This window comes from Protopterus annectens, chromosome 14.part0 (genome assembly GCF_019279795.1).
Source record: "Protopterus annectens isolate FY-2018-M chromosome 14.part0, PAN1.0, whole genome shotgun sequence".
In the NCBI taxonomy this organism is placed as follows: Eukaryota; Metazoa; Chordata; order Ceratodontiformes; family Protopteridae; genus Protopterus; species Protopterus annectens.
The window spans coordinates 90437261-90463384 of NC_056748.1; positions in this window are offsets into that span (position 1 = coordinate 90437261).

Genomic DNA, 26124 nt, shown 5'->3' on the forward strand with positions numbered 1-26124 from the left:
TAAACGGATTCTAACTTCTACACAGACAGGACAAGGAAACATGGGGGAAGCGGCCCTCTAACCTAAACAGATTTTAACTTCTACACAGACAGGACAAGGAAACATGAGGGAAGCGGCCCTCTAACCTAAATGGATTCTAACTTCTACACACACAGGACAAGGAAAACACGGGGGAAGTAGCCCTCTAACTTAAACGGATGCTAACTTCTACACAGACAGGACAAGGAAACATGGGGGAAGCGGCCCTCTAACTTAAATGGATTCTAACTTCTACACAGACAGAACAAGGAAACATGGGGGAAGCGGCCCTCTAACCTAAACAGATTCTAACTTCTACACAGACAGGACAAGGAAACACGGGGGAAGCAGCCCTCTAACTTAAACAGATTCTAACTTCTACAAAGACAGGACACACGAGGGAAGTGCCCCCTAACTAAATGGATTCTAACTTCTACACAGACAGGACAAGGAAACACAGGGAAGCGCCTCTAACCTAAGCAGTTCTAACTTCTACACAGACAGGACAAGGAAACACGAGGGAAGCGGCCCTCTAACCTAAACGGATTCTAACTTCTACACAGACAGGACAAGGAAACATGAGGGAAGCGGCCCTCTAACCTAAATGGATTCTAACTTCTACACACACAGGACACTAACTTCTACACAGACAGGACAAGGAAACACGGGGGAAGTGGCCCTCTAACCAAAACGGATTCTAACTTCTACACAGACAGGACAAGGAAACACAGTGGAAGCGGCCCTCTAACCTAAACGGATTCTAACTTTTACACAGACAGGACAAGGAAACATGGGGGAAGCGGCCCTCTAACTTAAATGGATTCTAACTTCTACACAGACAGGACAAGGAAACATGGGGGAAGCGGCCCTCTAACCTAAACAGATTCTAACTTCTACACAGACAGGACAAGGAAACATGGGGGAAGCGGCCCTCTAACCTAAACGGATTCTAACTTCTACACACACAGGACAAGGAAAACACGGGAGAAGTAGCCCTCTAACTTAAACAGATGCTAACTTCTACACAGACAGGATAAGGAAACATGGGGGAAGCGGCCCTCTAACTTAAATGGATTCTAACTTCTACACAGACAGGACAAGGAAACATGGGGGATGTGGCCCTCTAACCTAAATGCATTCTAACTTCTACACAGACAGGACAAGAAAACATGGGGGAAGCGGTCCTCTAACCTAAATGGATTCTAACTTCTACACAGACAGGACAAGGAAAACATAGGGAAAGCGGCCCTCTAACTTAAATGAATTCTAACTTCTACACAGACAGGACAAGGAAAACATGGGGGAAGCAGCCCTCTAGCCTAAATGGATTCTAACTTTCACACAGACAGGACAAGGAAACATGGAGTTAAGCGGCCCTCTAACCTAAATGGATTCTAACTTCTACACAGACAGGACAAGGAAAACACAGGGGAAGCGGCCCTCTAACTTCTACACAGACAAGGAAAACACAGGGGAAGCGGCCCTCTAACTTAAACGGATTCTAACTTCTACACAGACAGGACAATGAAACACGGGGGAAGCGGCCCTCTAACCTAAATGGATTCTGACTTCTACACAGACATAACAAGGAAAACACGGGGGAAGTGGCCCTCTAACTTAAACGGACTATAACTTCTACACAGACAGGACAAGCAGCCCTCTAACTTAAACGGATTCTGACTTCAACACAGACAGGACAAGGAAAACATGGGGGAAGCGGCACCTCTAACCTAAACGGATTCTAAGTTCTACACAGACAGGACAAGGAAACACGGGGGAAGTGGCCCTCTAACCTAAACAGATTCTAACTTCTACACAGACAGGACAAGGAAAACATGGGGGAAGTGGCCCCTAACTTAAACAGATTCTAACTTCTACTCAGACAGGACAAGGAAACACGGGGGGAAGCTGCTCTCTTACCTAAACGGATTCTAACTTCTACACAGACAGGACAAGGAAAACACGGGGGAAGTGGCCCTCTAACTTAAACGGATTCTAACTTCTACACAGACAGGACAAGGAAGACACGGGGGAAGCGGCCCTCTAACTTAAATGGATTCTAACTTTTACACAGACAGGACAAGGAAAACATGGGGGAAAAGGCCCTCTAACTTAAACTTATTCTAACTTCTATGCAGACAGGACAAGGAAAACACAGGGGAAGCAGCCCTCTAACTTAAATGGGCCGCGAGAGCCCTCTAAGTTAAACGGAAACTCTCACCAGGCTGGGAAGGGGGTTTGTAACTAACTACAGTGACCTAACGCAGACAACATGAAAATTAACTCTCTAGAAAGGTAAAGGGAGTATAAAGAGAGAAATTGAAGAGAAATTAGACTAACAAAACCTATACTTAGCCAATGAGCCAACAGGAACACTTCTCGATCACTTGAGCGGCAAATGAGATTGGGGATGTGGCCCAGAGCATCATGGGATTGGGGTTAGCCTCGAGCCAGTGGAAGCTCTCGAGCTTTAGTATTTGGCCAAGTCAGAGCCGTGATCGGCTCCGAACCCAACCAGAAAGAATTACGGCGAGATAGGACAACATAACATTATGTGTTTTGGTCTGTCTTTTTTGTTCCAAAGACCCCACATTTTTATACCCTTAAACACTGCTCCCCAAGCAAAGTCTGAATTGTCTGTAATGACTGTGCTGGAGCAGGATGGAAGAATGGCACATTTGGATTCTAGGATATTTGGTGTCTCCATCACATAATCTCCATTTTCACAAATCCTAGAACTGGAATTTGAAAAGTTAAGGGATGTTGATGCTGGAACCATAGAGATTTTAGGTGCCATTCTAACTTTTTCAAGTGGGGAAATGATTCTCTACTTGAGAAATTATTCTCAAAATTATTATTTCTCCAGATAATATCTTGGGTGAGGTGTTAAAGAGCTGTGCAGACCAACTATGTTCAGTATTCACAGATATACAGTATTTAACACCTCACTTGGCCTAGCAAAGTTCCCTTTATGTTACAAAGTAATGAATATCATCCCTCTACCTAAAAATTCCTTATCCTCCAGCTTGAATGACTTCAGGCCTGTTGCACTAGCATCCACAGTTATGAAATGCTTTAAGAGGCTAGTCAAGAAACACATGTCCATGGAACTACCATCATCTTTCAATCCACTGCAGTTTGCTTGCAGAGAAAACAGACCCATGGCTGATGCAATAGCGGTCACATTCCATCTTGCTCTTAAGCATCTGGAGAGCAAGGACAGTTATGTGAAAATGCTTGTCATAGACTTTAGCTCAGCATTTAACACAGTTGTCCATATGCAATTGATCAGTAAGTCAGTATATCTGGGCAACAGCAAACACCTCTGCAATTGGATTCTGGACATGTTGATTAACAGACCACAGAAGGTTTGTGTGGGCAAGAATAACTCTAGGAGCATATCACTCAACACACATGTCCCTCAGGGTTCCGTCCTCAGCCCCTTATTGTTTACTATCCTAAACCATAACTGCACAGCAAACTTCAGTACAAATCATATCATTAGGTTTGCTGGTGACATCACAGTTGTGGGTCTCATCAGGAGAGAGGAAGAGAGTGCATACAGAGAAGAGGTTAACACACTGATCACTTGGTGTGCAAGAAACAACCTTGACCTGAATGTAAGTAAAATAAAAGAGATCGCTGTAGACTACAGGAAGAGGCAAACATCCCATACACTGCTCTTGATCAATGGAGAGATGGTGGAAAGGGTAAGCAGTACCAAATTCCTTGGAGTTCATATCTCTGATGATATCTCTTGGTCCGGGAACACCTGCCACATAGTGAAAAAAGCACACCAACGTCTCCACTTTTTGAGAAGACTCAAAAAGGTGAAACTACCACTGTTGTCACTTTCCACCTTCTACACAGCAACACTTGAAAGCATCCTAACATTCAGTTTTTTGGTATGGTATGGGAGTTGTTTGGTCGCAGATATGAAATCCCTGCAGAGTGGTGAGAGTTGCTGAGAGGATAACTGGCACTAATCTGCCCACAATCCAGGATCTTTATACATCGAGGAGCCTAAAGAGAGACACCAAAATACTAAACCACTCATTTCATCTTGCGAACAGTCTGTTTATGAGCCTGTCATCAGATAAATGATAACACAGAATTCAATGCAGGACAACTAGATTCAAAGACAGTTCTTATCTGACGGTGATCAGACTTCTTAACTTCAACATTAGGTCTGATCATTGACAGGTCAGGATGTTGGAACTTCTCATTCACTGTGACATATCATTTTATCTATTATGTATTAAGCCTGGCCAACCATTATAATTTATACTACTAACCTAAGTGCAATATTTTTTCTTCAGCTGCTACTGTTATGTGTTTGTTCACCCATAATGAAGTACATGGTTCTTGTGCAATACTATTACTTGAACCTTGTTGCTAGATGTGTGTTTTTAGTATCTTAACAAGTATGTGTTTCTAGGAATATATGTAGCTATATACTTAAAAGCAGAGTTGATGTTTAAGATGGTGGCAGTATTATTATATGTTGTTTTAAATTATGTGTTTCTATGTATGAGATTTCTTTTTTGTCTGTCCCATGATGAGCTGATTGCAACAGAATCTAATTTAATCTATACTTGTGTAGATCTAAATGACAATAAAGTTACTTCTGACTTTGACTTTGGAGTCTTGCAGGAGGTATCCTAAGTAACACTGATGCCATGAAACACAGAATCCTGATGCATTCCCTTGCTGAGACAGAATGAGAGAAAACTTCAGGAATAGATCTAAATACAGATTTATTTTTTCCTGTGGAAGAAAAGCTTTTTGAACTGAGGTGTCCAGCAGACATACCAGAACACAATCCTGTGAGGAGTCAAAAGACATTCTGAATAGTTTTATTTAATGAATCCTATACCTTAACGAAAGCATTGATTATACTAAATGTAAGTGAAGGCCCCTACCTGAATAAGACCAATATGTATTTGTTATGGACAATACTTGCTATATCTAGGAAATGAGTAACCAGAAGGTGGAATTCAAATACACCCCAAACCTTGGAAGAATTCTACACTTTACTGAAGACAACCGCATTGATGGAAATAAAAATCAAAGAACTACAAATCTATCCCAGGCCACTGGTAAATAATCCTTGGAAGAAAGTTATATCTTTGTTGGACACTCTGCAATAATCAATATTGTATCTCTGATAACTGATCTGTTAATTCTATATTTAATAACATACAGTGTATATAATTGAAAGTCAGGCTATTAAAAATATTGTATATAGTTGTTTAAAATGATATTTAAGAATATATGTAAATGTTATTTTAATTGAAAATAAAAAATGTTTTGAGGAAAAAAAAAAGATGTGAAAATTTTCTTGGAACCCTAGCCTGTGAAGGAAATCCCTAACTCAAGTGATGGATTCCTGACACGTTGAAAAAGAATCTGCAAAGACAAACAAGTCATCTAATTAAGGAAAACTGAATACTTTTGTTAAATTTCAAAAATAAATAACAAAGAGTTTTACCTTTTAGTCTTGAGTCAAGAATGACGCTTCAAGATGTGCAAAGTGGTTATTCCATAAACAATGCTGGGAGAGTGCCTTTCAAGATTTTCAAATTAGTCTCAAAGAACTTCTCTCTGTCTCCTGTCTGATTTCCCCCTACACTCCTAAGTGTACTCTCCATAGCTCCAATCAATCCCTTCTTGATGCATACAAACCTAATAAAAACATTGGCAAACTCCTTTACAAAAGCACTGTGTCCAAGGCCTGGAACAATCCCCACCCACACATATATCCATAATATCAAAAACTCCTAAAAGCTTTAAAAAAGAACTGAAAAATTACCTTTTTAACTATGGTTCCTGTCCATGCCAGGACCCCATCTAAGCCCCCACCCACCTGTCCAGCTATCTTTACCTTAAAACTGTATTTAGTTTGTGACTAGACCACAGTTATGCTCTCCATTCTTCCATTGAATATATTCTTTTTTTTCCTTTGGTAACATTATACATGCTATGTTGCCCATCTAGACAAATTTCAGTAATATATTGTAATGCCAACATGAAACTGTAACTGTCTGCCTTAGACCTACGAACATTTATTTTTCTTCTCTACTTTACTGAAATCTAGCTATGTTTCCATACACATACCATTTTTATTATCTAGTATAAACGTTTAATATTTTAGTACCTGTTATTGTCTAGAATTTCTGTCGACTGGCAATATCTACACTATTGAATCTATTTATACTTTTGAATTTAAGTGATTTTTTTTATTTCTGTATACTCTTGTCTTTATGTAACAGTTTGTACACATTCTGGAACTTTTCTCCTCGGGTCTCCACTGAAAATGGTTTCTCGGCTCAGTTGGACTAACCCAGTTAACAAATGACAAATAAATAAATAATGTACATTCACTTGTTGCTATATGGGGTCCTATCCCATGTCAACAGAAAGTTCACACCGGGGATCACACCAACAGCACTACTAGATAGGGGCCAAGGGTACTAGCTGCTAGTACAAGGGTCTAGGGAACTACTAAAGGGGCAGTGAATACCGCACAACGTGGCTGGGCTAATATATGCCTTTGGGCAGATAGCCCAGTACCAACCTATGAACCTATGTCATTCAACTTGGAGCTTTCAGACCCTATGATCTGTCCCCACCCCCACCAAGCCACAGCAAAGATAACTTTATTGTGATCTCTGTAACTGTTCTTTGCTTTTTTGCATCAAATGGCCCCCACAAAAAAATAGCTACATCTGGCAAACACCTGTTATACTACTTCTGGTTTCCCCCTGAAAAGAGGCTACTAGCCTAGTGGGACCAATCCAGTCAACAAAGGATAAATGCATAAATAAATAAATACATAAAATAACTAGCAAGTTAAAGATAAATGCGTACGTTGCTGTGGGAAGTAGCTGCACTTACCATTGTCCATGGTTCTATCTGGTTTCCTGAGAAAATTACAATAAACAGTTACCTGGAAGAGAAGACTGTCCCTGAAGATCCATGCATCTGCAACTCTTGGAAGTCTATAGGCATGTGACTACAGACTGCCAGGAAAGCACTACAACTGACTGTTAAGAGTAACTGACTGCAAGTGCATAACCTGTAGAGTAGTAAAACATAGGTTGTCTACCCACATCCAGTTAAATAAAAACATAGTTTTCTCACTTCTGGGTTATAATTTCCATCTGATTTTAGTAGGGAGCTGTGAGGTAATTATTTGGCTAGTGCAGTTGTTCTACACACTAAATATAAATTTCACATATGTGTTGCGAAATAGATTTTTTTCTTATTTTAAAACTGTCTTCATACTGATTTTAAATTAAGGAAAAAAAGATAGTCTCCCACAGAGTAAACTCAGCATCTGCACCAATGGATCAACTACGTGATATTGAACAAATGTGTAACATGATAGCAAGGGGCTGAATATCAAACCTTGTGGGCAGCTAACCTCTTATTTAGGTAAAATGCATTGTTACACATTTCTTCACAGATTTCTGGCCAGTTTAGCTGCCCATAGCAACTTCAGGCAGCATCTGCATCTCCAGCTCATTCTCTGTATACTCTTTATATACTGAAGCATCTTTGTAGTCACAGTCAGCTGTAGAAACATCCAATTGACTTTCAGTTCCTAACCAAACAAACATTGCTGTACAGAAAGATATACATGCCTCAGCCTATCTGCTATATACTTTGTTTTCCTGAGCTATATTTCACAACTAAGTAATTGTTCAGTAGTTTCAAAATCATTCTCTGTAAACATGGTGGTGCCTTGTACAACTTCTGAAATATACTTATACTGATATACAGTTTTTTCAATCAGAACTCTTTTACTGGACATTTTCCAACAACATTCTAGCTTATTAGTGGGAGTGGTAAGCACTAGGTAACCTATCTATCACAAGAGGAGTGGTTTCCAGCCAAGAAATTGTAGTTTATTCACCGTTTGGACAGTTTTTCCATCTCTTTCAATTTTCCGGTTTAAAAGCCTGTGTTTGTGCTTGTTTCCCACCTTTCCTGTAACTAGTCTAGTCCAGATACAGATTTGCTCTATCCAGGACTGTTTGTAAGCTTCAGAGCAGTGCCAAAGTCTGCTCTTCAATTTTTTCCTTAGATCTGCTAGTTCTTTCCTCTCCTGCACTTTTACTAGCTTATTAGTCGAGCACTTTACCAGACTTCTTGTAGAAATTATTGAAGTAAACAAAAGTGCTACCAGCACTAAATGTTCTACAAGGAAAGCGCTCTAGTGCTTATTATTAATGTCCACCCCTCCAGGAATGTCTAAAGGTCAGTTCCCTGTGCTTTCTCCTGTTAACCTCGTGAACTTGGGCATCCTCCCAACACTCAGACTTGTGAGAGATGCACTTATATATCCAAACTGGAAGCTACACACTCTCCAGCCAAGAACGGATTAGCTGGTCAAGAGGAGAAGGTCAACACTTGCACCACTCCACATGGAAGACATAGCTCTCCAGAACACACACTAGCACTAACATCACATAAAAACACAAACCACACACCCACCTTCACAGAGGCTCTCAATAACAATCTACCCAAACAGCAGAGACCTCCAAGGCAGAAATGCACTCAACCACCACAACACAACACTAATAAGAAGACACATAACTTTCCTAAACAGTGTGCCACTCAACCAAAGCCCCTAAGGCAAAAGAGCATGCCCAATGCACTAGTCATAGGTGACTTGTTAGTGAGACACACTGATGTCCCACTCACTAGATTGAATAAGGAGAAAGTAACAGTCAGCTGCTTGTCAGGTGTCAGGATCCGCCACATAATGCACACACTCAGGTCCCTCAATAACAGGTACAAATATGACTCTGTCATTGTACATGTGGGTGTGAATGACATGAGATGTACCTCCATGGACTACATGAAAAGAGACATGGAGGATCTCTCGGATTATGTAGCCCAGGCATGTACGACCCTAGTCCTGAACAGCATCCTACTATCACCCAGAATGATACCACAGTACAAGCAGAAAATGATTGATTTCAACAATTGACTAAGTTTCTGGTGTCATTCTAAGGGGATCCAGTATCTGTCTGCCTGGGATGACATGACTGACAGACCTCGATGCTTTGTCAGAGATGGCCTGTATCTGTCACTGCTGGGCTTCTGGATACTGGCCAAGGCTCTTGTCACCCCTATAGTGCCTTATTTAGGGGGTGTTTCAAAGACCAAATTACCACTGTAACAAATGCAATCTGAGGGTCATGCTGCCCAATGCTAGAAGTCTAAATCCCAAAATGCACTCACTCAAAGCACTCCTTAAAATGTAGAACATCGGCATTTGTGCTGTAACAGAGACCTGGCTCAAGGCAGCAGAAAGCACCCCTGCACTACCAGGCTATAACTCATTCCACACCTTTTAGCCCCAGAACTTGGACCGAAGCTCCAAAGGTGGTGGTGTTTCCATATTCATAAAAGATGCAAACACCTCCAGACTGGTGGTCCAACATAACGCATTAGAGATACTTCAGGTGCAGCTAACATTGGGTAAGACAGCGATTCAGGTTGTAGACTGCTATACGTCCCCAACCATGTCCCAAGACTCAGACCTCACGTTTCTAAGCACCCTGGAGAATATTAGGGTCCAACCTAATACTCTCATACTGGGCGACTATAACTACCCCTCCATTAACTGGGAAAACTACTTATGTACCAAAACACCTGCCCAATGTTTCCTTGAATTCATTAATTCCAATGCCCTGGACCAGCTTGTTCTTACCCCCACTAGAGGTAGGAACATCCTTGAGCTGGTCATTACTAACATGGGCGACCGTTGCTCTACACCAATAGTCAACTCCTCCCTGGTTAAATCTGACCACAAACTAATCACCTTGGAAATCCACATCCCTGCCACCCCCCACCCCCTGCAAAGGTAACCACCTTGAAAAACTTCTCCAAAGCTAACTTTGGGCTCCTAAAAACAGAGGTGGCTAACTTCAAGGCACCCATGCAAATGGAGAATCGTTGCATGACCATGGAATCATACACCAATGCAATGTATGAACATGAACACAAATATATGGATATCGCCATACTCAATAGAACCAAGACACTCTCCTCCAAAAAAAGAAAGTCAATCTGGTGGTCCCCTGCAATAAACAAACTCTACAACAGAAAGAGTAAACTGATGTGGAATAAGGTGATGTCCCAAGAATGTAAAAATTCCCTTATCAGCCTCAACAAAAAGTTGAGATCCCTCATCAAATCCTCTAAAGCTAGCTATGAAAACAGAATAGCAGCAGATAGTAAAGACAACCACAACATCTTCTATAGTTATGTAAAGAATCTCCACGGCAATACCCATATTTGCTCTGAGCTACTGCACAATGGTACCTCCTATACCAAACCAACAGATATTGCCAGTATACTGGCCGACAGATTCCGTGCCAACTTTACCCCCCCCCACAAAGGACCAATTACAATGCCAGTATATTGCCAGGCACCCAGTATTACTGCTGCACAGGTTAAAACAGCACTGTCCAAGGCCAAGAATACAGCTTCTATGGGACCTGACAATATCCCTGGCTGTGTTCTACATGAACTACAGAGTGAACTGGCATCTCACCTGTGTGCCCTGTTCAATCAGAGCCTCACCCCAGGCTTTGTCCCTACCGAACGGTGCACTGCTACAGTCATCTCTCTCCATGAAGGAGGAGCAACTACAGACCCTGGGAACTAATGCCCCATTAGCCTGACGAGGCCGATATGCAAAGCTATGGAACGCATCATCATGGACCTAATAAACAAGGATATAGGGAAGCTCCAAACTCTGGATCCCACACAGTTTGGTTTTGTGAAGGGTAGATCATGCCTGCTCAACTTGGTCAACTTCTTTGAGCCAGTCAGCAGATCTGTGGATGAAGGCAAGGAGGTTCATACAGCCTACCTTGATCTGGCCAAGGCCTTTGATACCATTCCCCACTCAGGAATCATAGAAAAACTCACTAAGCTAGGCATCAACCACTATATCACTAGGTGGGTTGCAAACTGGCTCACAGATAGAACACACAGTGTGAAAGTAGCTGACTCCAAGTCAGACTGCTGACCAGTCACGAGTGGAGTCCCACAAGGTTCGGTCCTGAGTACTCTCCTGTTTGGTATCTATTTCTCTGAAATCCAGGCCAACACGAAGGGACTCTGGATGACAAAGTTCGCAGACGATTGCAGGTTGGGAGCTATTAATAACTCCCCATGAGATGTTGACATCCTACAGAAAGGCCTCACTTAGACCAATGACTGGTGTCAGAATCACAGCCTTAAGCTCAATGCCAAAAAATGTGTTGTCATCCCCTTTGGGAAAAACTCAGTGCCCATGAATTACCACATCAATGGTAGTCCACTGAACACAGAAGGCATTATAAGAGATCTGGGAACACAGGCTAACAGTAACCTCTCTTTTGACACCACACTGCCACTGTGGTCAGAAAGTCCTTCTATGTGGCACATCTCATTACTAAAGGTTTTGCATCCAGGAAGAAAGAGGTCATTGTCTCCCTCTACTCTTCCCTCATTAGGCCAGTCATCAAGTACAATGTCCCATTTGGCATGTACCTCACTAGATACCTGCAACAATTGGAGAGGCTGCAAAGGTATGTCACAAAGAGGATCCTAGGCCTTAAACACTTGTCCTGTATGGACAGACTCAAAAAACTCCAACTATTCTCTGTCTCATATCGCCTACTTAGAGGCGATCTCTGCTTGACTTACAAAGCCATGTCTGACCCAGCTCTGTTAGAAATGCTACATCTAAAGAAATCCCAATCCCTCCACACTACATGGTCCAGAGACCTCAACCTCATTACCACAATCAACAGAACATGCTGGAGGGACAGGTTCATAACCCAGAGACTGCCCATGCTCTAGAATAGACTTCCCATACATGTCAAACAGATCACCTCACTGGTCCTCTTCAAGACAAATCTTGATGAGTGGATGGGAAATAGAAAATTCACTCCAGTGGCTCTACTTGACAGAGGCACTGGGAACTAAGGTTGGGTGGCACGATGCCAGGGTAAACTTATGGGGTAGGCTTGTAAAGGCTCCAGGACCATTAGCGTAGTACAGACCTATGAACCTATGAACATGTAGACTGTCTTCCATTTAAGTATGTATTTTCTGATATTCTGTAGAAGATATGGTCCTATATTCAATTCAGCTATCTTCTTGCAGGATTAGGTTCATAGGTTCATAAGTTCATAGGTTCATACTAGGCTATCTGCCCTAGGGCATTTATAAGCCTAGCCAGAATGTGTTTGGCTTTCACCACCCATTTTAAATTTATTTTGCAATGCCCTTTTTCGAGGTTAGTATACTGTGCCTCTGTCTAACAGTGACACAGAAGTGATACCCGGGGTAAACCTACGATCTCCCATCCACTCATCAAGATTCCTCTTGAAGAGAGTCAATGAGGGACTCTGCCTAACCTGGACTGGGATTTTATTCCAGAGTGAAGGGAGCCTCTGGGTTATGAATCTGTCCTTCCAGCATGTCCTATTTATTTCAGTGCCGAGGTTCAAGTCTCTCGAGCGCGTAGCTCGATGGGATTTGGATTTTCTGAGGTGCAGCATGTCCATTAATTCCGGGTTGGACATGGCTTTATACGTCAGGCACAGATCGCCTCTGAACAGGTGGTATGCCACTGAGTAGAGCTGGAGTTTCTTTAACCGGGCAGCATATGGCATCTGTTTGAGCCCTTTGATCCTCTTGGTGAGGTACTTTTGGGGTCTTTCCAGTTGCTGCAGGTGTCTGGTAAGGTACATCCCAAAAGTGGCATTGTACTCAATTATGGGTCTGATGAGGGATGAGTAAAGACGCACGATGACGTCCCCCGATCTAGATGTGAATCTCTTCATGATTAGGTGGGCTATATAAAATGTTTTTCTAACCACTTTGGCCACGTGGTTGTCAAATGAGAGATTGCTATCAACTTGGGTCCCCAGGTCCCTAATTACTTCTTCTGTACTTAATGGATTACCACCTATGTGGTAATTTGTGGGCACTTTGTTTTTGCCAAAGGGATGACTATACACTTTTTGGCATTTAGCTTGAGGCCATGGCTCTGGCACCAGTTGTCTGTTTCTATGAGGCCCTTTTGGAGGATGCTTGTGTCGGCAGGAGAGTCGATTATGGCGCCCAGTTTGCAGTCATCTGCGAACTTGGTCAGCCACAGTCCTTCCATGTTGGCCTGTACCTCCGAGAAATATATACCGAACAAGAGAGGTCCCAGGACTGAGCCTTGCGGGACACCACTTGTAACTGGTTTGGAGTCTGACATGGCTCCAGCAATTCTAACCATGTGGGTTCTGTCCTTCAGCCAATTTGCAATCCATCTAGTGACATAGGGGTTTATATTTAAGCTGGTGAGCTTATCTATAATGCCCGAGTGGGGTATTGTATCGAAGGCTTTTGCGAGGTCCAGGTAGGCTGTGTGGACCACCTTCCCCTCATCAATGGCCTTGGTGACTGTTTCAAAGAAATCAACCAGGTTTAAGAGGCAGGATCTGCCCTTAATAAAGCCGAACTGGGTAGGATCCAGTGTTTGTAGGTCCCCAATATCTTTATTTATGAGGTCCATGATGATCCTTTCCATAGCTTTGCAGACCAAGCTAATCAGGCTTATGGGGCGATAGTTTCCAGGATCCGTTGAGGCACCACCTTTATGGAGAGGGACCACTGTTGCTGTACACCACTCTTTGGGCACATATCCTGTAGTAAGGCTGAGATTGAACAGTAGTTTTATGTTTGGGTTTAGCTCTTCTTGGAGTTCATGTAAGATGCAGCCCGGGACACCGTCTGGTCCCATTGATGCTGTGTTTTTTGCTTTGGAGAGGGCGGCTCTTACCTGAGCATCTGAGATGTCAGGGGCAGCACTCTGCTGGGATAGATATTTGCCCTTTTGGTGGGAGGGGGAGAAGTTTGCTGAACCTGTCAGCTAGGATGTTGGCAATGTCTGTGGGTTCGGTGTATTTTTGTCATTTTGGACTAATTCTGAGCATATCTGGGAATTACCACCCAGGTTCCTAACATAACTAAAGAAAGCCTTGTGATTATCCTTAGTGTCCTGTGCAATTTTTCTCTCGAAGCTGGCCTTAGACAATTTTATGTGTGCCCGTAGTTTTTGCTAATACTGATCAGTGATGCCTTCCCTTTTTGGGATTTTGCTCTATCATTTAGTAGCTTCCTCCTTCTATTATATAGTTTGTTTATGGCTGGGGTCCACCAGACAGGACGTCTGCCTTTGGAGGATTGGGTCTTGGTTTTATTTGGGATCGCATGATCCATGCAATCCTGAAGGTGTTCATAGAATGCGTTTATAAAGGATTCTGCAGTCTGGGCTGTATTTTCCACAGGCCCGGGGGCTTTGAAGGATTCCACCTCAGTTTTGAGGAGTGTGAAATTTGCTTTAGAGAAGTTTTTCACTGTGGTTTTCTGGGCAGGGGGTGGGATCGGGATGTGAATATCCAGTGAGATTAGTTTATGGTCTGATCTTACCAGTGAGGGATACACTTCTGGTCTGGAGCATAGAGTCCCCATGTTGGTGATGATCAGGTCCAGTATGTTTTCCCCTCTTGTGGGAGTGGTAACAAGTTGTTCCATAGCATTTGAGTTTATAAATTCTAGGAACCTTTGGGCTAGGGTGTTGGAGCTAGAGTAATGCTCCCAGTCTATGTTTGGGTAGTTGAAGTCGCCCAATATAATGGTGTTTGGAGAGACCTTCATATTTTCCAGTGTTCTCAGGAAGGCCGAGTGGGGTTCCTGGGTTTGGGAGGGTGGTCTGTAGCAGGCTATAAACTGGAAGGCAGTTTTACCCACTGTTAGTTGCACATGGATAGTCTCTGATGCTTCGTGCTTTGCCACCAACCTGGAGGTGTGGGTATCTTTGATGAATATCGATACTCCCCTCCTTTCGTGGTTCGGTCCAAGTTTTGGGGCGAAAAGCATGGTATGAGGTATAACCTGGTAGTGCTGGGGTGCTCTCGGGAGCCCTGAACCAGGTTTCTGTTACTGCACAGATATCGATGTTCTCCATGCTAAGGAGAGTTTTGAGTGTGTGCATCTTGAGGTTTAGACTTCTGGCATTGAGTAGCATTACTCTTAGTTTCTTATCCCTTGTGATACCTATGGAGGTGGGTTTGTCTTTTGAGCCTTGCCTAAAAAAGGCACTATGGGGGTAGCAAGAGCCTTTGCCAATATCCGAAAGCCCAGGGGTGACAGGTGCAAGCCATCCCTAGCGAAGCATCATGGCTTGTCGAGCATATCATCCCAAGTTGACAGGCATTGGATCCCCTTTGAATGACACCAGTACTTAAGCCAATTGTTGAAATTGATCATCTTGTCTTCATACTGTGGCATCATTCTTGGTGAGGGTAAGATGCTACTCAAGGTCAGGGTCATACCGGCCTGGGCTACATGCTCAGAGAGCTCCTTTATGTCTCTTTTCATGTAGTCCAGGGTGGTACGTCTCAGATCATTCACACCAGCATGGACAATGACTGAGTCATATTTGTACTTGCCTTGGAGTGACCTGAGTGCTTGTGTTATGTGGCGGATCCTAGTGCCCGACAGGCTGCTCACCGTGACCCTCTCCTTGTTCAGCCTGGTGAGCGGGACGTCAGTGTGCCTGATGATAGAGTCACCTATTACAAGTGTATCAGGTGTGTTGTTTAGTCTTAAGGGCTGTGACTGTTCGGCACACTGGCTTTGTGAGATATGTGTTGCATGTGTTTTGTTTTGGGGTAGCGGCTGCTTGGGTGTCTGCTTTGGAGGTCTCTGCTGCTTAGGCAGATCTTTATTTAGAGCCTCAGTATGTTTTTGTGTGATTATGTGTTTGGTTTGCTGTCGTGGTAGGTCTATGTGAGACTGGAATTGTAGTGAGTGTGGTTTCCTTCTCCTCCTGACTGGTTATGCCAGTACTGAGTTGAGAGAGCTTAGCCTCCAGTTTGGCTATATGGTTGCATCTCTCACATGTGTTGGAATTTGTTGGGAGGAGGAGAGGGTTGTCTGTGTACATGAGGCAGTTGTAACATTGCCTCAAGATTCCCAGATTCACCAGCTGGACCGGAGAGGAGATTGACAACTCACCTTTGGACATGCTAGAATAATATTGGGAATTCCTTAATAATTGAAAACCAGGGCCAGTGGGGAGTGAGGGTGTAGTGCTTTTAATTTTTAGTGCTGACTTATATAATTGCTTTAGTGAGCAAGTGCCAGGTAACTTAAGTGCAATGTGTTACAGGTAACTTAAATGCAAAAACGACAAACAGTAACTTTCTTTCAAGTGAAACAAGGAAATAAGTACAGTAAGCAATGCAGATATCACTAGTGATGCAGAGAAGCCGCGTATTAGGTGGAATTAGCGTTCCAGGGAAATAACAAGCAAACAAACAACAAGCATATAAACAAAGCTAGATTCAGCAGGCCTGGATCTAGTCTATGCTACAGCAAACAAGGTGTACCAATTTCAGTAAGATACAGTTCAAATATTCAGGCACTATAAACCTTTAACCAGAAATTCCCAGCTCAGAAGAGCAGAGTCCAGCCTCTTCTCCCACAAGAGTGCAGACCACAAACCTTCTTAATGTAAAATAACTGGCCTGAAGCCCAAGTGCTTAAACCAGAACTAATACACTTTAAGAATAACAGACACTGGGCTCTCAATCAGCAGTTCCCAACTTAGAAGGATGAAAGCTACCTATCCTGCCACCACAGTGCATGCCACAAACCTTCCTAATGTATAACAACTGGTCTGAAGCCCAAGTGCTTAATCCAAAAGACTTAGAATGATAGCTACACTTTAATCAAGTTACTACCAAGCAGTAATAAATACAATTGAATACTTTAGAGAATGCCTGGATTAGTGCTCAAGTTACACAAACAAAGCTAGATCCAGCAGGCCCGAATCCAGTCTATGCCACAGCAAAGAAGGCACCAACTTCAGTAAGAAGCAGTTCAGATATGCATGCACTATAAGCCTTTAACCAGAAATTCCCAGCTCAGAAGGGCAGAGTCCAGGCTCTCCTCCCACAAGAGTGCAGACCACGAACCCTCTTAATGTAAAATAACTGGCCTGAAAGCCCAAGTGCTTAAACCAGAATTAATACACTTTTAGAATAACAGACACTGAGCCCTCAAATCAGCAGTTCCCAACCTAGAAGGATGTAAGCTACCTGTTCTGCCACTACAGTGCAGACCACAAACCCTCTCAGTGCAAAACAACTGGTCCGAAGCCCAAGTGTTTAAACCAAAAGGCTTAGAATGAGTTACACCAAGCAGTAATAAATACAATTGAGTACTTTTAAGATGATGCAAAAGTAAAAAAGTAGGTAGAAACACAAGTACAGTAAAAGCAGATTAATTTTTTTTTTTTTTTTTCTGAATAAGTGCTGAGATCAAAGAAACAGATTTGAGTGCTGAAACTAGAAAACTGGCTAGTGATAAGAGAAAAAAAAACTAAGCTAGAAGGCTTCCCTCCAACACAGAAGGGCTTGGGGGCTCAGAAGCCTACAAATAGTCTATACCACTTAACAGGAAAGGCAGGAAACAAGCTTAATTTTTTTTTTTCTGTTTCCCAGATGCTCTCTTTGTAGACAGATTACTGCACTTGTTTCTGCCTAGATGGCATTCATATTAATATGGCTGACTTATTTACATCAAAATATTCAGTGTAGATTCCTCAGTTAATGTTTAAGCATTTAAAAACTCCTTTCTTGTGATCCAACTATATACAACTGCATCATTCCAAGAAATCTCATGGCCACCTGTCTAAACTCAGGAGGTAGCAGATGCAGTACTGCTCTTATTTTGTCAGCATCTGGTATCTGGTCTTCTAAAGTAAGACATGACCCATATATCCCATTATGTAACCTGAGTATTTCTACATGACCCATATATCCCATTATGTAACCTGACTATTTCTACATGACCCATATATCCCATTATGTAACCTGAGTATTTCTACATGACCCATATATCCCATTATGTAACCTGAGTATTTCTACATGACCCATATATCCCATTATGTAACCTGAGTATTTCTACATGACCCATATATCCCATTATGTAACCTGAGCATTTCTACATGACCCATATATCCCATTATGTAACCTGGGTATTTCTACATGACCCATATATCCCATTATGTAACCTGAGTATTTCTACGTGACCCATATATCCCATTATGTAACCCGAGTATTTATTTTTACTGAGCTTGAAGATCTACTGTCTTGGCCTCTTCAAATGTTCAGTTAGTCTTACATCATTCCCTTCTCTAGTCTGACCCCGTGCTTTCCTAATAGAAATGTGACATCACATACTATGACTCCCAACACTTCAACCAACTCTTGATTCCTAAAATATTCTGAAACTTACTTTTACATCTATAAAAAAGAAGTTATGGCTTCCCATAATGTTCCATCTGTGTTGTCGATCTTCATCTATTCTTGACTTGTGGGTATGGTTCCGATCCTCGGAAGCAATTCATCCATTATCTAGTTCACATCAGCCAAAAAAAAATCTCTTGAGCTACTAGTCTATTCACAATGCCCCTCTCTAGATTACCTCAGATCGAGTTTGCGGGCTTAGAGAAAAGATACCCTAATTCAAGCCAGAAGCCTTGTCCAAGCTATATCCCTAACAAGGAAACCCAAGACCACATGTCGCTCCACCAGAAATCTGTAGGAGGAGGCAGGTGAGGTGGGACACAAGAATAGATGAAGCTTGACAACAGACATGGAACGTTATGGTAAGTCATAACTTCTTTATCTGATGTTGTCAATCTTCATCTATTCTTGACTTGTGGAACAGACTCCCCAGCTACCTTGGATCCTGGGTGGCCCTATGGAACAACATTCCTGAGAACCATAGAACCAAAGGAGGCTCTTCCCCTGGAGACCATGTCCAACTTGTAATGAGTGACAAAATTATGTGGAAAAGCCCATTTCGCAGCTGCAAAAATTTCTGACATGGAAGCTTTAGAATGAAACACAGCTGAAGTCGCCATCTGGTAAAATGTGCTTTCACTAGCATAGGGAGTCAGATTCTTTTTCGTATAAATAAAAGAAATGCAATCCTTTATCCATTTTGAAAGAGCAACCTTAGAAACTGGTTTGCCCAAGGTTGCACCTGCGAAAGATACAAATAATTTTTCTGATTGTCTAAATTGCTTGGTTCTGTTCACATAAAAATGTAAATGTCTGTGTACGTCCAGGAGGTGCAAGCAGTATCTGCTTTTATTTGAAAAATTTGGGTAGAATACAGGCAAATCTATAGATTGATTGATGTTGGCCTCTGAAAGCACTTTAGGAAGAAAGGACAGGTTTGTTCTGAGTGACACTCTGTCTTTATGTAAAACTAGGGGGTTTAGAACATAGAGACTGTAGTTTGGAAACTCGTCTTGCTGAGGTGACAGCAATAAAAAGCAATGTTTTTCAAGAAATAAACTTTAAGTCACACGTAGCTGCAGGTTCAAACAGAGGTAATGTAAGAAACTGCAAATTAAAAGTCAAGTCCCATGGTGGTACAGGTTCCTTGAATGGCAGCTTCAAATGAATGGTGCCCTTAAGAAAGTCTGTGAGAGGTTAAGAGCTGATTACCAAAACTGTTATGGCAATTTGAAATAGCTACTAAAATAACCCTAATAGTGGAAGCAGAAGCTCCTTTACCAAAAATGGTAGCTAGAAACTCTAGAACTTTTTCTAGTGGCACTCAAAATGGGTCTAGACTATTATCATAGGCCAGAAAGAAAATCTCTTCCATTTACTATGATAGAGATTCCTGGTGGATGGCTTATGGGATGCCAGCAGAATGTGTTGTACAGGGGATGGAATGTCAGAAAGTTTGGTGAGTATCGGAAATGGAGAAACCAAGCAGTCAGCTTGAGTGTATGTAGACTGAAATGCACTAGTCCCTGAGGATGGGACAGAAGGTCCAGAACTGGGTCCAAAATCCATGGTCGTTGAAAGGGAAGCCATATTTGTCATGGCCAGTAAGGTGCAATGAGTATTACCTTGCTTCTCAACCGAGCTGCTTTCATGAGGAAAAGGAGTTTAAGGGGGGAAAGGTGTAAAGGAGACCCGGGGGACAATCGAGGAGAAGAATGTCTCAGGGGACTGCCCTGAGGGGAAATTAGGGCAAAGTAGCTTCTGCACTTGTTGTTCAGGGTGAAGCAAACAAGTTGCAAAGAAGCCGCAGCAAGGCTGGCCCCAGTGGAGAAAGATCTTCTTCGATATTCTGGAGTTTAGAGACCACTTGTGAGGCATGAGGATGCATCTACTCAGTTTGTCCGCAATCACGTTTGAGCTCCCTGGGATGTGCGATGCTATAAGAAAGCAGTTGGAAGTTATGGCCCATTGCCACACTCGAAGGGCTTCTTGAAACAGTGGGTGGGACTTGGTTCCCCCTTGTTTGTTGATATACCAGACTATGGACATATTGTCTGATTGAATAGCTATTGTTCCTTGAGGTAAAGCAGAATGAAACACTTGCAATGCTATAAGCACTGCTCTCAGCTCTAGAATATTGATATGCAGATTGCCCTCAGAGGGACCAAGTGCCTTGGGCTGTATTCCCAAGATAATACCCTCCCACCCCATCTGGGAAGTATCAGTGGTCACTATGGCCTTGTGCTGTGGAGGGACAAAGGGATGGCATAGAAGAATCTCTTTGGATTGCATCCACCAGGATAAGTCATTTTTGCATTGACTTAATATGAAGACTAAGTGATCCATGGTGTAGGTTAGACTAGACCACTGGTTCACAAGCAGCCACTAAAGAAGTCTCATGTGAAATCTTGCCAGTGGGACTAATGTAATTGCTGCTGCCAAGAAGCCCAATGCCTGCAGAATCTGCAGAGCAGGTACTTTGCTGAAATAAAGAATAGGATGAACCTGCGATTGTATTTTTTGCAACCTGTGATGGGGTAGCGATGCCACACAGGAGAGTATTGAGACTAGCTCCTATGAATTCCATATCCTGAGAAGGGGTTAGTTGAGACTTTGCAAGAGTGTCCATGATGCCCAATTGTTGAGAGAGCTCCAAAATGAAGTCCGTTGTTTGTAGAAGTAGATGCCTGGTGGAAGCAGTGAGGCATCAGTCATCTAGGTAAGGAAACACTTGGAATCTGTGGCGTCTCAAGTGAGCTGTGATTGCTGCCATACATTTGGTGAACACCCTGCAGGCTGTGGTGAGACCAAAGGGCAACACTATGAATTGGTAATGATTGTCTCCTAGCCAGAAGCAGAGAAACTTCCTTGAGCGCTTGTCAATCTTTATGTGGTAATATGCGTCTTGAAAGTCGATAGAGCACATCCAATCAGTTTCTTTTAAGAAGGGAAGTACTGACTGAACCATGGCCATCCAGAATTTTGACTGTTGAACAAATGTGTTTCGAATGCTGAGATCCAAAACTGGTCTCCAGTCCCCTGTTTTCTTTGGCACTAAAAAGAATCTTGAGTAAAATCCAGATCCTAATTGGTCTGGTGGGACTTCTTGGATGACTCTTTTCTAGCAGCATTTGTATTTCTAGTGCTGCTTGATCCCTCTGACTGGGTGGAATGTCAGGGAGCTTTGCTTGGGTTCTCAGGTAAAGGGAATTAAATAACCTCTGGAAATAATCCTTATCACCCAGGCATCGGTAGTTATGCATCACCAGGTGGTTGGGTGCAAGGAGAATCTTCCCCCGACTGTCTCCAGAGGCAAGCAATTGGGCCCTTTCAGGAGCATTGTTAGGGCTGAGCAGAGAAGGACACCCTGGAACCCTGATTCTGTGGACCACTCCTGCCTCTAGGAAGGCATCTTCCATTGTAACTCCCCCTTCTGCCTCAAGGGGATTCCGTACCACGTGTGTCTTGGAAAGGCTTCTGGGACTTCTTGAGCTACATTTTGACAGTCCTTTGATTCCTGGAGTAGGATCTTTGAGGAGTGGAAAAACATATATCCACAGCAGACAGAGTCTTTCCATCCTTCGCACACCTGGATAGAGTTTCTTTAACTTTGGGCCCAAACAAAGAGAATCCATCAAAGGAAGCATTGACGAAGGAAGACTTGAATGGTTCCACAAACTCACACAGGTGCATCCAAGCATGTCAATGAATAGCAACTCCTGAACCTGCTAACCTGGTTACCCCTTCAGCTGCATGTGCAATGAGCCTATGGATGAGTTTGAACTCCATGATAGCTAACTAGGAAGCCACCTTTTCTTGGACTTCCTCAGCCACTGCTCCCATCAGGGTATCTGATAGCTCCTCGACCAGATCCCTTTGAAGTCTAGTAAAGTGTGGCAAAAAGTTCAAAGACCTGATGGAGAAGGTCAATAATGCATAGACCCACTTCCCAAATCTGTCCATTGCCCTGGACTCTTAGTTAGGGGGATGTACAGTAGAACTTTCCACAGCTAGTTCTTTCTTGGTTGCAGCCGCTACCACCATGGCATCAACTACTAAGTTCTTTTCTCAATGTGGTTGGCCCTCAGGAGTGGAAAGGATTTCATCAGGTCTCTGGGGGGCAGATTTTACAGAGTCAGGTGCCTTCCACGGCCGCTCAGTGATCAACTTAATTAGGTCGTCAGCTGTTGGGGTTCATCCAAGAGGTAGACAGACATGCTCCAAAGGCCTGCAAGTACATGGACTCCTCCACCCCTCTGTTTTAGGATCTCAAGAATGTCTCCGAAGGAGATATCTTCCAGGGGTGACAGTGTGGAATCCTCCCCCTCATTGAAATTTGTGTCCTCCATGATGGATTTTTTGGGAGAATCAAGGTGTTTCCTCTAATGTGATCTCTTCTGAGGTGGCTCTTCAGTTGGAGCATCTGAAGAGGACTTGGAAGAGGGAAGACCTTTATCAGGTAAGTCTTGTGGCCTTGGGGCTTACTGCCCAGGAATAGAGGTTGGTGGTTAAGCTGATAAACCTGAGGTCAAAGGATGAAATGCCAGTAACACAGGAGCCAACTGAGACAAGGCAGTGGCCAAGGCTTTTTCTATGTCTTGAAAGACAAGACCCCCTGAGGAGGGATGGAAGCCTGGAACAGAGACAAATACACTCGGAACTGGGGTCACACCCCACCCTAAGAGACCCACCTGACCAACCAGACAGGTCCTCCGTCGAGGCAAGGTCAGCTCCACAGAAAAAATCGGAACTGACTTGAACCCCCTCAGGCCCGATGGCAAAGGCATGGTCCCAGGGACCTCAGTCCCGAAGGAGCTGAAAGCATCACAGCCGAACCCGGAGTCAAAGACAAAAAGGTTGTCATCGCAGAGATTACTGGAACCTGTGAAGTTGGAGTTGAGTGTTCTAGAACTCATGAATAAGTCAGTCGAGGGAATAGGATGGAGTCATAGGAGAGAAGCCCCTTGCTCTGGAAGGGAGAGGGGGCTGAGAAGATGGGAGAAAACCCCTGGCTAGCAGGATCTGATCCACCAACCTTACTATATCCACTTCTGAGAGACTTCTGGTGGAGTGCACAGACAATGCAGAGGGAGTCTTCGGACATTCTAGAAAGTGACTAGGGAGATGACCCAAGAAGGGGTCAATGGAGGGGGAATGAGTGGTCCTGGTCTGAATAGGAATATCAGTCTTCAGCACCATTTGCGGCGTCATGGGAGGTACAGGCACCAACATGGTAGCAGGCACTGGTAAGGGTAATGGTGCAGAAGGTTCAGTCCATTCTAAAGTCTTCAGAGTCTTAGCTCTCAGTTCCAAAAAGTGGAATCTACAGATGCATGTTTATGCTAATTAAAAGTCAGTGCTGAGGGAGATATTGGCACCAAAGGGGAAGTTTTGGAACCAGAGGCTGGAGGAGCTGGTGGGCCTTGGACAAAGCTTCCTCAAAATGGGCTTTAAGGAGCCCTTTGAGAATAAGTATATTTCTTCATTATACCAGGGCTCTGTTACTGAATCCCTGGCAGACAGAACAATCAGTGCTTAAGTGAGGCACACCCAAACAGTATACACAATACTCGTGACCATCAGAGTCTGGCATTTTTCTGCCTCACTCTTTACATTGTTGAAACCAGTAGTGGAACTCTTAGATTTATCTGCCATCGCCCTAAATAAAAAAAAGCTAGGAGAGACAGAAGAAAACAGGAAGAAGAGATAGTCAGCACACAATCAGAGCACAAAGAAAATCACTAGCAGCAATGGAAGAGAGATTACAAAATGGTAAAGGAGAGCGGGAAGGGAACTACCAATGATGGTAGAGAGATTACAAAATGGTAAAGGAGAGGGGGAAGGGAACTACCAATGATGGTAGAGAGATTACAAAATGGTAAAGGAGAGAGGGAAGGGAACTACCAATGATGGTAGAGAGATTACAAAATGGTAAAGGAGAGGGGAAGGGAACTACCAATGATGGTAGAGGGATTACAAAATGGTAAAGGAGAGGGGGAAGGGAACTACCAATGATGGTAGAGGGATTACAAAATGGTAAAGGAGAGGGGGAAAAAAACTACCAATGATGGTAGAGGGATTACAAAATGGTAAAGGAGAGGGGGAAGGGAACTACCAATTATGGTAGAGAGATTACAAAATGGTAAAGGAGAGCGGGAAGGGAGCTAACATTGATGGTTGAGAGATTACAAAATGGTAAAGGAGAGGGGGAAGGGAACTACCAATGATGGTAGAGATTACAAAATGGTAAAGGAGAGCGGGAAGGGAACTACCAATGATGGCAGAGAGATTACAAAATGGTAAAGGAGAGGGGGAAGGGAACTACCAATGATGGTAGAGATTACAAAATGGTAAAGGAGAGGGGGAAGGGAACTACCAATGATGGTAGAGGGATTACAAAATGGTAAAGGAGAGGGGAAGGGAACTACCAATGATGGTAGAAAGATTACAAAATGGTAAAGGAGAGGGGGAAGGGAACTACCAATGATGGTAGAGAGATTACAAAATGGTAAAGGAGAGGGGGAAGGGAACTACCAATGATGGTAGAGAGATTACAAAATGGTAAAGGAGAGCGGGAAGGGAACTACCAATGATGGTAGAGAGATTACAAAATGGTAAAGGAGAGGGGGAAGGGAACTACCAATGATGGCAGAGAGATTACAAAATGGTAAAGGAGAGGGGGAAGGGAGCTACCAATGATGGTAGAGGGATTACAAAATGGTAAAGGAGAAGGGGAAGGGAACTACCAATGATGGTAGAGAGATTACAAAATGGTAAAGGAGAGGGGGAAGGGAATTACCAATGATGGTAGAGAGATTACAAAATGGTAAAGGAGAGCGGGAAGGGAACTACCAATGATGGTAGAGAGATTACAAAATGGTAAAGGAGAGGGGTAAGGGAACTACCAATGATGGTAGAGAGATTACAAAATGGTAAAGGAGAGGGGGAAGGGAACTGCCAATGATGGTAGAGAGATTACAAAATGGTAAAGGAGAGGGGGAAGGGAACTACCAATGATGGTAGAGAGATTACAAAATGGTAAAGGAGAGGGGGAAGGGAACTACCAATGATGGTAGAGGGAACTACCAATGGTAAAGGAGAGGGGGAAGGGAACTACCAATGATGGTAGAGGGAACTACCAATGGTAAAGGAGAGGGGGAAGGGAACTACCAATGATGGTAGAGAGATTACAAAATGGTAAAGGAGAGGGGGAAGGGAACTACCAATGATGGTAGAGAGATTACAAAATGGTAAAGGAGAGGGGGAAGGGAACTACCAATGATGGTAGAGAGAGATTACAAAACGGTAAAGGAGAGGGGAAGGGAACTACCAATGATGGTAGAGAGATTACAAAATGGTAAAGGAGAGGGGGAAGGAACTACCAATGATGGTAGAGAGATTACAAAATGGTAAAGGAGAGGGGAAGGGAACTACCAATGATGGTAGAGAGATTACAAAATGGTAAAGGAGAGGGGGAAGGAACTACCAATGATGGTAGAGAGATTACAAAATGGTAAAGGAGAGGGGGAAGGGAACTACCAATGATGGTAGAGATTACAAAATGGTAAAGGAGAGGGGGAAGGGAACTACCAATGATGGTAGAGAGATTACAAAATGGTAAAGGAGAGGGGGAAGGGAACTACCAATGATGGTAGAGAGATTACAAAATGGTAAAGGAGAGGGAAGGGAACTACCAATGATGATAGAAAGATTGAAACAGGAA